The following is a 13,084-nucleotide window of genomic DNA, read 5'->3' as shown; positions in this document are numbered from 1 at the left end:
CAACACTGAGGAATAAGACGCTATAACCAGCCCAACACTGAGGAATAAGACGCTATAACCAGCCCAACACTGGGCAGGTGGGAGGCCCTATGTTCTTCCTGGTGAATCAAACAAAGCTTTGGAGTCTGTACGACAATGAAGATGCTGGTGCTCTCAGTGTTTGATGGTGTTAGCGGTGTACGGTTGTCTTGCACATAAGGGAGCCTACATACTCTCTTTACATTTGATGTGTTTGTAGTTTCTGCATATGCTTGAAGCGATCATTCTTTGAGATTGTGTGTGTGTGTGTGTGTGTGTGTGTGTGTGTGTGTGTGTGTGTGTGTGTGTGTGTGTGTGTGTGTGTGTGTGTGTGTGTGTGTGTGTGTGTGTGTGTGTGTGTGTGTGTGTGTGCGTGCGTGCGTGTGCGTGTGCGTGTGTGTGTTTGTACGCAGCATATTTGTGTGTGTGTGTGTGCGTGTTTGTACGCAGCATATTTGTGTGTGTAGGTGGGTCCTTTCCCATGTGTGCATTCCAATGGAATATTGCTTGATCCCCCCCCCCCCTGCGTTGCGCTCCTCCAGTTCTGAGACCAGCCCCGGCTAGCTCAACTGACTGACAGGGCGTTATTAAAAACAGCCGACATTCGGACGCATCTGCACTGAACTGATGAAACCCCAGACCCAGTCTCCATATCCTCCATTTCAAAAGCAATATTACACACTCGTTTGGCAGAAACAAAGAATGCAATAATAGCGCGGATGACACCCTGACATTATTACATAATAATAAAATAATGTAATCGTATTACTCCCCCACAGATGTGGAAGTTTGAATGCTTTTGTCTTTGATTTTGAGTTATTTGTTATTCTCTCATAAGAGAAACCTGAGACTATTGCTAAATCCCAAATGGCACCCTATTGTCTACACTTTTGATCAGAGCCCTATGGGCCCTGCTACTGTACTGTGTAGGGAATGAGGTGCCATTTGGGACACGCCCTATTGCCAACAACATGGGGGGGGTGTTCAACCCCCCCCCCCCATGAAGAAAGGAACGCAGCGGCTCATATCTCCTGCTAGGATATTAAACATACGTTCTTACATATGAAGACAAATTTGCTGAAAGTGCAGAATTTAATTATAGTCTAATAACGCTCATCTGTCATGAAGTCCTCCTCTTTTAATCACAATAGTAATTAATCTCCTAGGTAGTAACAGACAGAGGGGGGTAATACATTTAGCATATTTCATATTCATATGCATAGATGTACAGTATGTGACCTACCATGTAACACCTCAGAGACAGGTGAGGCTCTTGTTGCTGGGGAACCAGAGCTGTCACAATACAAGGGCTGAGGCACGGACCAGAATATATCTAGATGATCAAATACTTTAGATATGGACATAAAAGACATAGGCCATTCTATATCAACGTTAAGGTTCCTTGAAACTGTGATAATCTACTGCATACCAAACAAGGAGTGTGAAACTAGGTGTGAAACCGGAGAGAAACAGAGAGCATTCTCACACTTGCAGAGGCACATTTAAAAGTTATTGTGGCAAAGTGACCTTCATCAGTGCATACAAATCCTCCTAATGTTTCTTCCACATGCTGTGTCCCCATGACAGGAAGTTAGGTGGAGAGAAAAACAGGGACCCCTTGTGGAGTCATGTTGAAGTGGGGAAGTCACCCTGTGGAACGAGGTTAGAAGTTAGGAAGCATTGGAGTTGGATTCTGATAGAACTGTAGAATGGGTTTGATATAACTAATAACTGTAGAATGGGTTTGATAGAACTAATAGAACTGTAGAATGGGTTTGATAGAACTAATAGAACTGTAGAATGGGTTTGATAGAACTAATATAACTGTAGAATGGGTTTGATATAACTAATAGAACTGTATAATGGTTTTAATAGAACTAATAGAACTGTAGAATGGGTTTAATAGAACTAATAGAACTGTAGAATGGGTTTAATAGAACTGTAGAATATGTTTAATAGAACTAATAGAACTGTAGAATGGGTTTAATAGAACTAATAGAACTGTAGAATGGGTTTGATAGAACTAATAGAACTGTAGAATGGGTTTAATAGAACTGTAGAATATGTTTAATAGAACTAATAGAACTGTAGAATGGGTTTAATAGAACTAATAGAACTGTAGAATGGGTTTAATAGAACTAATAGAACTGTAGAATGGGTTTGATAGAACTGTAGAATAGGTCTAATAGAACTGTAGAATATGTTTAATAGAACTAATAGAACTGTAGAATGGGTTTGATAGAACTGTAGAATGGGTTTGATAGAACTAATAGAACTGTAGAATGGGTTTAATAGAACTGTAATAGAATAGAACTGAACTAGAATGGAACTGTTTTTAATAGAACTAGAACTGTAGATATAATAGAACTGTAGAATGGGTTTAATAGAACTAATAGAACTGTAGAATATGTTTAATAGAACTAATAGAACTGTAGAATGGGTTTGATATAACTAATATTTAACTAATAGAACTGGGTTTGATATAACTAATAGAACTGTAGAATGGGTTTGATATAAACTAATATAACTGTAGAATGGGTTTGATAGAACTAATAGTTTGATATAACTAATAGAACTGTAGAATAGGTTTAATAGAACTAATAGAACTGTAGAATGGGTTTGATAGAACTAATAGAACTAATAGAACTGAACTAGAATAGGTTTAATAGAACTAATAGAACTGTAGAATGGGTTTGATAGAACTAATAGAACTGTAGAATGGGTTTGATAGAACTAATAGAACTGTAGAATAGGTTTAATAGAACTAATATAACTGTAGAATGGGTTTGATAGAACTAATAGAACTGTAGAATAGGTTTAATAGAACTAATAGAACTGTAGAATAGGTTTAATAGAACTAATAGAACTGTAGAATGGGTTTGATAGAACTAATAGAACTGTAGAATGGGTTTAATAGAACTAATAGAACTGTAGAATGGGTTTAATAGAACTAATAGAACTGTAGAATGGGTTTGATAGAACTAATAGAACTGTAGAATGGGTTTGATAGAACTAATAGAACTGTAGAATGGGTTAGAACTGTAGAATAGGTTTAATAGAACTAATAGAACTGTAGAATAGGTTTAATAGAACTAATAGAACTGTAGAATGGGTTTGATATAACTAATAGAACTGTAGAATGGGTTTAATAGAACTAATAGAACTGTAGAATAGGTTTAATAGAACTAATAGAACTGTAGAATATGTTTAATAGAACTAATAGAACTGTAGAATGGGTTTGATATAACTAATAGAACTGTAGAATAGGTTTAATAGAACTAATAGAACTATAGAATAGGTTTAATAGAACTAATAGAACTGTAGAATGGGTTTGATAGAACTAATAGAACTGTAGAATATGTTTAATAGAACTAATAGAACTGTAGAATAGGTTTAATAGAACTAATAGAACTGTAGAATGGGTTTGATAGAACTAATAGAACTGTAGAATAGGTTTAATAGAACTAATAGAACTGTAGAATGGGTTTAATAGAACTAATAGAACTGTAGTGTGGGTTTGATAGAACTAATAGAACTGTAGAATGGGTTTAATAGAACTAATAGAACTGTAGAATATATTTAATAGAACTAATAGAACTGTAGAATGGGTTTGATATAACTAATATAACTGTAGAATGGGTTTGATATAACTAATATAACTGTAGCATGGGTTTGATAGAACCTATAGAACTGTAGAATAGGTTTAATAGAACTAATAGAACTGTAGTATGGGTTTGATATAACTAATATAACTGTAGAATGGGTTTAATAGAACTAATAGAACTGTAGAATGGGTTTGATATAACTAATATAACTGTAGAATGGGTTTAATAGAACTAATAGAACTGTAGAATAGGTCTAATAGAACTGTAGAATATGTTTAATAGAACTAATAGAACTGTAGAATGGGTTTGATAGAACTAATAGAACTGTAGAATGGGTTTGATAGAACTGTAGAATGGGTTTGATAGAACTAATAGAACTGTAGAATGGGTTTAATAGAACTAATAGAACTGTAGAATGGGTTTAATAGAACTAATAACTAATAGAACTGTAGAATGGGTTTGATAGAACTAATAGAACTGTAGAATGGGTTTGATAGAACTAATAGAACTGTAGAATGGGTTTGATAGAACTAATATAACTGTAGAATAGGTTTAATAGAACTAATAGAACTGTAGAATGGGTTTAATAGAACTAATAGAACTGTAGAATGGGTTTGATAGAACTAATATAACTGTAGAATATGTTTAATAGAACTAATAGAACTGTAGAATGGGTTTGATATAACTAATAGAACTGTAGAATGGGTTTAATATAACTAATAGAACTGTAGAATGGGTTTGATAGAACTAATAGAACTGTAGAATGGGTTTAATATAACTAATAGAACTGTAGTATGGGTTTGATAGAACTAATAGAACTGTAGAATGGGTTTAATAGAACTAATAGAACTGTAGAATGGGTTTGATAGAACTGTAGAATGGGTTTGATAGAACTAATATAACTGTAGAATGGGTTTAATAGTAACTAATAGAACTGTAGAATGGGTTTGATAGAACTAATAGAACTGTAGAATAGGTTTGATAGAACTAATAGAACTGTAGAATATGTTTGATATCGAGAATGAGTACTTGGTGTTAGGCCCATTGGGACTGAGTACTTGGTGTTAGGCCCATTGGAACCGAGTACTTGGTGTTAGGCCTATTGGGACTGAGTACTTGGTGTTAGGCCCATCAACAAGGAAGACTTGGTGTTAGCCCCATCGGGAATGAGTACTTGGTGTTAGGCCCATCGGGACTGAGTATAGGCCCATCGGGAATGAGTACTTGGTGTAAGGCCCATCGGGAATGAGTACTAGAACTTAGGCCCATCGGGAATGAGTTATGCCCATCGGGAATGAGTACTTGGTGTTAGGCCCATCGAGAATGAGTACTTGGTGTAAGGCCCATCGGGAATGAGTACTTGGTGTTAGGCTCATCAACAAGGAAGACTTGGTGTTAGGCCCATTGGGACTGAGTAACTAATTAGGCCCATTGGGACTGAGTACTTGGTGTTAGGCCCATCGAGAATGAGTACTTGGTGTTAGGCCTGTCGGGAATGAGTACTTGGTGTTAGGCCTATCGAGAATGAGTACTTGGTGTTAGGCCCGTCGGGAATGAGTACTTGGTGTTAGGCCCATCAACAAGGAAGACTTGGTTTTAGGCCCATTGGGAATGAGTACTTGGTGTTAGGCCCATCGGGTTTAATGAGTACTTGGTGTTTGAGGCATATAGGCCCATCGGGTTTGAAAGAGTTATGCCCATCGAAATGATTACTTGGTGTTAGGCCCATCGGGAATGAGTACTTGGTGTAAGGCCCGTCGGGAATGAATACTTGGTGTTAGGCCCATCGGGAAACTGAGTTATGCCCATCGGGAATGAGTAGAATTGGTGTTAGGCCCATCGGGAATGATTACTTGGTGTTAGGCCCATCGGGACTGAATACTTGGTGTAAGGCCCATCGAAATGAGTAACTGTAGAATGTTAGGCCCATCAAAAGGAAGACTTGGTGTTAGGCCCATCGGGACTGAGTACTAATAGAACTGTTAATGGCCCATCGGGAATGAGTACTTGGTGTTAGGCCCATTGGGAATGAGTACTTGGTGTTAGGCCCATCTGGAATGAGTACTTGGTAGTTAGGCCTGTCAGAATGAGTACTTGGTGTTAGGCCTATCGAGAATGAGTACTTGGTGTTAGGCCCATCGAATGAGTACTTGGTGTTAGCCCCATCAACAAGGAAGACTTGGTGTTTAGGCCCATTGGGACTGAGTACTTGGTGTTAGACCCATCGGGACTGAATACTTGGTGTAAGGCCCATCGGGAATGAGTATTTGGTTTTAGGCCCATCGGGAATGAGTACTTGGTGTTAGGCCCATCGGGAATGAGTTCTTGGTGTAAGGCCCATCGGGAATAAGTTCTTGGTGTTAGGCCCATCGGGAATGAGTTATGCCCATTGGGAATGAGTACTTGGTGTTAGGCCCATTGGGAATGAGTACTTGGTGTTAGGCCCATCAACAAGGAAGATTTGGTGTTAGGCCCATCGGGAACTGAGTACTTGGTGTTAGGCCCATCGGGAATGAGTACTTGATTTTAGGCCCATCAACAAGGAAGACTTGGTGTTAGGCCCATCGGGACTGAGTACTTGGTGTTAGGCCCATCGGGAATGAGTACTTGGTGTTAGGCCCATCGGGAATGAGTACTTGGTGTTAGGCCTATCAACAAGGAAGACTTGGTGTTAGGCCCATTGGGACTGAGTACTTGGTGTTAGGCCCATCGGGAATGAGTACTTGGTGTTAGGCCCATCGGGAAAGAGTACTTGGTGTTAGGCCCATTGGGACTGAGTACTTGGTGTTAGGCCCATTAGGACTGAGTACTTGGTGTTAGGCCCATCAACAAGGAAGACTTGGTGTTAGGCCCATCGGGAATGAGTACTTGGTGTTAGGCCCATCGGGACTGAGTACTTGGGGTTAGGCCCATCGGGAATGAGTACTTGGTGTTAGGCCCATTGGGAATGAGTTATGCCCATCGGGAATGAGTACTTGGTGTTAGGCCCATCAAAAAGGAAGACTTGGTGTTAGGCCCATCGGGACTGAGTACTTGGTGTTAGGCCCATTGGGAATGAGTACTTGGTGTTAGGCCCATCTGGAATGAGTACTTGGTGTTAGGCCTGTCAAGAATGAGTACTTGGTGTTAGGCCTATCGAGAATGAGTACTTGGTGTTAGGCCCATCGGGAATGAGTACTTGGTGTTAGCCCCATCAACAAGGAAGACTTGGTGTTAGGCCCATTGGGACTGAGTACTTGGTGTTAGACCCATCGGGACTGAGTACTTGGTGTAAGGCCCATCGGGAATGAGTATTTGGTTTTCGGCCCATCGGGAATGAGTACTTGGTGTTAGGCCCATCGGGAATGAGTTCTTGGTGTAAGGCCCATCGGGAATAAGTTCTTGGTGTTAGGCCCATCGGAATGAGTTATGCCCATTGGGAATGAGTACTTGGTGTTAGGCCCATTGGGAATGAGTACTTGGTGTTAGGCCCATCAACAAGGAAGATTTGGTGTTAGGCCCATCGGGACTGAGTACTTGGTGTTAGGCCCATCGGGAATGAGTACTTGATTTTAGGCCCATCAACAAGGAAGACTTGGTGTTAGGCCCATCGGGAACTGAGAACTTGGTGTTAGGCCCATCGGGAATGAGTACTTGGTGTTAGGCCCATCGGGAATGAGTACTTGGTGTTAGGCCTATCAACAAGGAAGACTTGGTGTTAGGCCCATTGGGACTGAGTACTTGGTGTTAGGCCCATCGGGAATGAGTACTTGGTGTTAGGCCCATCGGGAATGAGTACTTGGTGTTAGGCCCATTGGGACTGAGTACTTGGTGTTAGGCCCATTAGGACTGAGTACTTGGTGTTAGGCCCATCAACAAGGAAGACTTGGTGTTAGGCCCATCGGGAATGAGTACTTGGTGTTAGGCCCATCGGGACTGAGTACTTGGTGTTAGGCCCATCGGGAATGAGTACTTGGTGTTAGGCCCATTGGGAATGAGTTATGCCCATCGGGAATGAGTACTTGGTGTTAGGCCCATCAAAAAGGAAGACTTGGTGTTAGGCCCATCGGGACTGAGTACTTGGTGTTAGGCCCATTGGGAATGAGTACTTGGTGTTAGGCCCATCTGGAATGAGTACTTGGTGTTAGGCCTGTCAAGAATGAGTACTTGGTGTTAGGCCTATCGAGAATGAGTACTTGGTGTTAGGCCCATCGGGAATGAGTACTTGGTGTTAGCCCCATCAACAAGGAAGACTTGGTGTTAGGCCCATTGGGACTGAGTACTTGGTGTTAGACCCATCGGGACTGAGTACTTGGTGTAAGGCCCATCGGGAATGAGTATTTGGTTTTCGGCCCATCGGGAATGAGTACTTGGTGTTAGGCCCATCGGGAATGAGTTCTTGGTGTAAGGCCCATCGGGAATAAGTTCTTGGTGTTAGGCCCATCGGGAATGAGTTATGCCCATTGGGAATGAGTACTTGGTGTTAGGCCCATTGGGAATGAGTACTTGGTGTTAGGCCCATCAACAAGGAAGATTTGGTGTTAGGCCCATCGGGACTGAGTACTTGGTGTTAGGCCCATCGGGAATGAGTACTTGATTTTAGGCCCATCAACAAGGAAGACTTGGTGTTAGGCCCATCGGGACTGAGTACTTGGTGTTAGGCCCATCGGGAATGAGTACTTGGTGTTAGGCCCATCGGGAATGAGTACTTGGTGTTAGGCCTATCAACAAGGAAGACTTGGTGTTAGGCCCATTGGGACTGAGTACTTGGTGTTAGGCCCATCGGGAATGAGTACTTGGTGTTAGGCCCATCGGGAATGAGTACTTGGTGTTAGGCCCATTGGGACTGAGTACTTGGTGTTAGGCCCATTAGGACTGAGTACTTGGTGTTAGGCCCATCAACAAGGAAGACTTGGTGTTAGGCCCATCGGGAATGAGTACTTGGTGTTAGGCCCATCGGGACTGAGTACTTGGGGTTAGGCCCATCGGGAATGAGTACTTGGTGTTAGGCCCATTGGGAATGAGTTATGCCCATTGGGAATGAGTACTTAGTGTTAGGCCCATCGGGAATGAGTACTTGGTGTAAGGCCCATCGGGAATGAGTTCTGCCCATCGGGAATGAGTACTTGGTGTTAGGCCCATCGGGAATGAGTACTTGGTGTTAGGCCCATCTGGAATGAGTACTTGGTGTTAGGCCCATCAACAAGGAAGATTTGGTGTTAGGCCCATCGGGACTGAATACTTGGTGTTAGGCCCATCGGGAATGAGTACTTGGGGTTAGGCCCATCGGGAATGAGTACTTGGTGTTAGGCCCATTGGGAATGAGTTATGCCCATCGGGAATGAGTACTTGGTGTTAGGCCCATCGGGAATGAGTACTTGGTGTAAGGCCCATCGGGAATGAGTTCTGCCCATCGGGAATGAGTACTTGGTGTTAGGCCCATCGGGAATGAGTACTTGGTGTTAGGCCCATCTGGAATGAGTACTTGGTGTTAGGCCCATCAACAAGGAAGATTTGGTGTTAGGCCCATCGGGACTGAATACTTGGTGTTAGGCCCATCGGGAATGAGTACTTGGTGTTAGGCCCATTGGGACTGAGTACTTGGTGTTAGGCCCATTGGGACTGAGTACTTGGTGTTAGGCCCATCGGGAATGAGTACTTGGTGTTAGGCCCATCGGGAATGAGTACTTGGTGTTAGGCCCATCGGGAATGAGTACTTGGTGTTAGGCCCATCGGGAATGAGTACTTGGTGTTAGGCCCATTGGGACTGAGTACTTCGTGTTAGGCCCATTGGGACTGAGTACTTGGTGTTAGGCCCATCAACAAGGAAGACTTGGTGTTAGGCCCATCGGGAATGAGTACTTGGTGTTAGGCCCATCAACAAGGAAGACTTGGTGTTAGGCCCATCGGGAATGAGTACTTGGTGTTAGGCCCATCGGGACTGAGTACTTGGTGTTAGGCCCATCGGGAATGAGTACTTGGTGTTAGGCCCATCGGGAATGAGTTATGCCCATCGGGAATGAGTACTTGGTGTTAGGCCCATCGGGAATGAGTACTTGGTGTTAGGCCCATCGGGAATGAGTACTTGGTGTTAGGCCCATCTGGAATGAGTACTTGGTGTTAGGCCCATCAGCAAGGAAGATTTGGTGTTAGCCCCATCGGGACTGAATACTTGGTGTTAGGCCCATCGGGAATGAGTACTTGGTGTTAGGCCCATTGGGACTGAGTACTTGGTGTTAGGCCCATCAACAAGGAAGACTTGGTGTTAGGCCCATCGGGAATGAGTACTTGGTGTTAGGCCCATCGGGACTGAGTACTTGGGGTTAGGCCCATCGGGAATGAGTACTTGGTGTTAGGCCCATTGGGAATGAGTACTTGGTGTTAGGCCCATTGGGACTGAGTACTTGGTGTTAGGCCCATCGGGACTGAGTACTTGGTGTTAGGCCCATCGGGAATGAGTACTTGGTGTTAGGCCCATTGGGACTGAGTACTTGGTGTTAGGCCCATTGGGACTGAGTACTTGGTGTTAGGCCCATCGAGAATGAGTACTTGGTGTTAGGCCTGTCGGGAATGAGTACTTGGTGTTAGGCCTATCGAGAATGAGTACTTGGTGTTAGGCCCGTCGGGAATGAGTACTTGGTGTTAGGCCCATCAACAAGGAAGACTTGGTTTTAGGCCCATTGGGAATGAGTACTTGGTGTTAGGCCCATCGGGAATGAGTACTTGGTGTTAGGCATATAGGCCCATCAGGAAAGAGTTATGCCCATCGGGAATGATTACTTGGTGTTAGGCCCATCGGGAATGAGTACTTGGTGTAAGGCCCGTCGGGAATGAATACTTGGTGTTAGGCCCATCGGGAATGAGTTATGCCCATCGGGAATGAGTACTTGGTGTTAGGCCCATCGGGAATGATTACTTGGTGTTAGGCCCATCGGGACTGAATACTTGGTGTAAGGCCCATCGGGAATGAGTACTTGGTGTTAGGCCCATCAAAAAGGAAGACTTGGTGTTAGGCCCATCGGGACTGAGTACTTGGTGTTAGGCCCATCGGGAATGAGTACTTGGTGTTAGGCCCATTGGGAATGAGTACTTGGTGTTAGGCCCATCTGGAATGAGTACTTGGTGTTAGGCCTGTCAAGAATGAGTACTTGGTGTTAGGCCTATCGAGAATGAGTACTTGGTGTTAGGCCCATCGGGAATGAGTACTTGGTGTTAGCCCCATCAACAAGGAAGACTTGGTGTTAGGCCCATTGGGACTGAGTACTTGGTGTTAGGCCCATCGGGACTGAGTACTTGGTGTAAGGCCCATCGGGAATGAGTATTTGGTTTAGGCCCATCGGGAATGAGTACTTGGTGTTAGGCCCATCGGGAATGAGTTCTTGGTGTTAGGCCCATCGGGAATAAGTTCTTGGTGTTAGGCCCATCGGAAATGAGTTATGCCCATTGGGAATGAGTACTTGGTGTTAGGCCCATTGGGAATGAGTACTTGGTGTTAGGCCCATCAACAAGGAAGATTTGGTGTTAGGCCCATCGGGACTGAGTACTTGGTGTTAGGCCCATCGGGAATGAGTACTTGATTTTAGGCCCATCAACAAGGAAGACTTGGTGTTAGGCCCATCGGGACCCATCAGTACTTGGTGTTAGGCCCATCGGGAATGAGTACTTGGTGTTAGGCCCATCGGGAATGAGTACTTGGTGTTAGGCCCATCAACAAGGAAGACTTGGTGTTAGGCCCATTGGGACTGAGTACTTGGTGTTAGGCCCATCGGGAATGAGTACTTGGTGTTAGGCCCATCGGGAAAGAGTACTTGGTGTTAGGCCCATTGGGACTGAGTACTTGGTGTTAGGCCCATTAGGACTGAGTACTTGGTGTTAGGCCCATCAACAAGGAAGACTTGGTGTTAGGCCCATCGGGAATGAGTACTTGGTGTTAGGCCCATCGGGACTGAGTACTTGGGGTTAGGCCCATCGGGAATGAGTACTTGGTGTTAGGCCCATTGGGAATGAGTTATGCCCATCGGGAATGAGTACTTGGTGTTAGGCCCATCAAAATGAAGACTTGGTGTTAGGCCCATCGGGAATGAGTACTTGGTGTTAGGCCCATTGGGAATGAGTACTTGGTGTTAGGCCCATCTGGAATGAGTACTTGGTGTTAGGCCTGTCAAGAATGAGTACTTGGTGTTAGGCCTATCGAGAATGAGTACTTGGTGTTAGGCCCATCGGGAATGAGTACTTGGTGTTAGCCCCATCAACAAGGAAGACTTGGTGTTAGGCCCATTGGGACTGAGTACTTGGTGTTAGGCCCATCGGGACTGAGTACTTGGTGTTAGGCCCATCGGGAATGAGTATTTGGTTTTAGGCCCATCGGGAATGAGTACTTGGTGTTAGGCCCATCGGGAATGAGTTCTTGGTGTAAGGCCCATCGGGAATAAGTTCTTGGTGTTAGGCCCATCGGGAATGAGTTATGCCCATTGGGAATGAGTACTTGGTGTTAGGCCCATTGGGAATGAGTACTTGGTGTTAGGCCCATCAACAAGGAAGATTTGGTGTTAGGCCCATCGGGACTGAGTACTTGGTGTTAGGCCCATCGGGAATGAGTACTTGGTTTTAGGCCCATCAACAAGGAAGACTTGGTGTTAGGCCCATCGGGACTGAGTACTTGGTGTTAGGCCCATCGGGAATGAGTACTTGGTGTTAGGCCCATCGGGAATGAGTACTTGGTGTTAGGCCTATCAACAAGGAAGACTTGGTGTTAGGCCCATTGGGACTGAGTACTTGGTGTTAGGCCCATCGGGAATGAGTACTTGGTGTTAGGCCCATCGGGAATGAGTACTTGGTGTTAGGCCCATTGGGACTGAGTACTTGGTGTTAGGCCCATTAGGACTGAGTACTTGGTGTTAGGCCCATCAACAAGGAAGACTTGGTGTTAGGCCCATCGGGAATGAGTACTTGGTGTTAGGCCCATCGGGACTGAGTACTTGGTGTTAGGCCCATCGGGAATGAGTACTTGGTGTTAGGCCCATTGGGAATGAGTTATGCCCATCGGGAATGAGTACTTGGTGTTAGGCCCATCGGGAATGAGTACTTGGTGTTAGGCCCATCGGGAATGAGTTCTGCCCATCGGAAATGAGTACTTGGTGTTAGGCCCATCGGGAATGAGTACTTGGTGTTAGGCCCATCTGGAATGAGTACTTGGTGTTAGGCCCATCAACAAGGAAGATTTGGTGTTAGGCCCATCGGGACTGAATACTTGGTGTTAGGCCCATCGGGAATGAGTACTTGGTGTTAGGCCCATCGGGAATGAGTACTTGGTGTTAGGCCCATTGGGAATGAGTTATGCCCATCGGGAATGAGTACTTGGTGTTAGGCCCATCGGGAATGAGTACTTGGTGTTAGGCCCATCGGGAATGAGTTCTGCCCATCGGGAATGAGTACTTGGTGTTAGGCCCATCGGGAATGAGTACTTGGTGTTAGGCCCATCT

At 44.4% G+C, this 13,084-nt stretch overlaps 1 protein-coding gene across 3 annotated transcripts in view; it reads left to right on the top strand.

Annotated features, from left to right (window-relative positions):
• Nucleotides 1-13,084, top strand: part of LOC124042178 (netrin-G1-like) — a 198,229-nt gene that overhangs the window by 106,834 nt on the left and 78,311 nt on the right. The gene's annotated exons all lie outside the window — the stretch shown is intronic.

The sequence above is a fragment of the Oncorhynchus gorbuscha genome, linkage group LG08 (genome assembly GCF_021184085.1).
Source record: "Oncorhynchus gorbuscha isolate QuinsamMale2020 ecotype Even-year linkage group LG08, OgorEven_v1.0, whole genome shotgun sequence".
Lineage (NCBI taxonomy): Eukaryota > Metazoa > Chordata > Actinopteri > Salmoniformes > Salmonidae > Oncorhynchus > Oncorhynchus gorbuscha.
The sequence above is the reverse complement of the archived record's forward strand: the minus strand, read 5'-3'. Positions and strand labels throughout refer to the sequence as shown.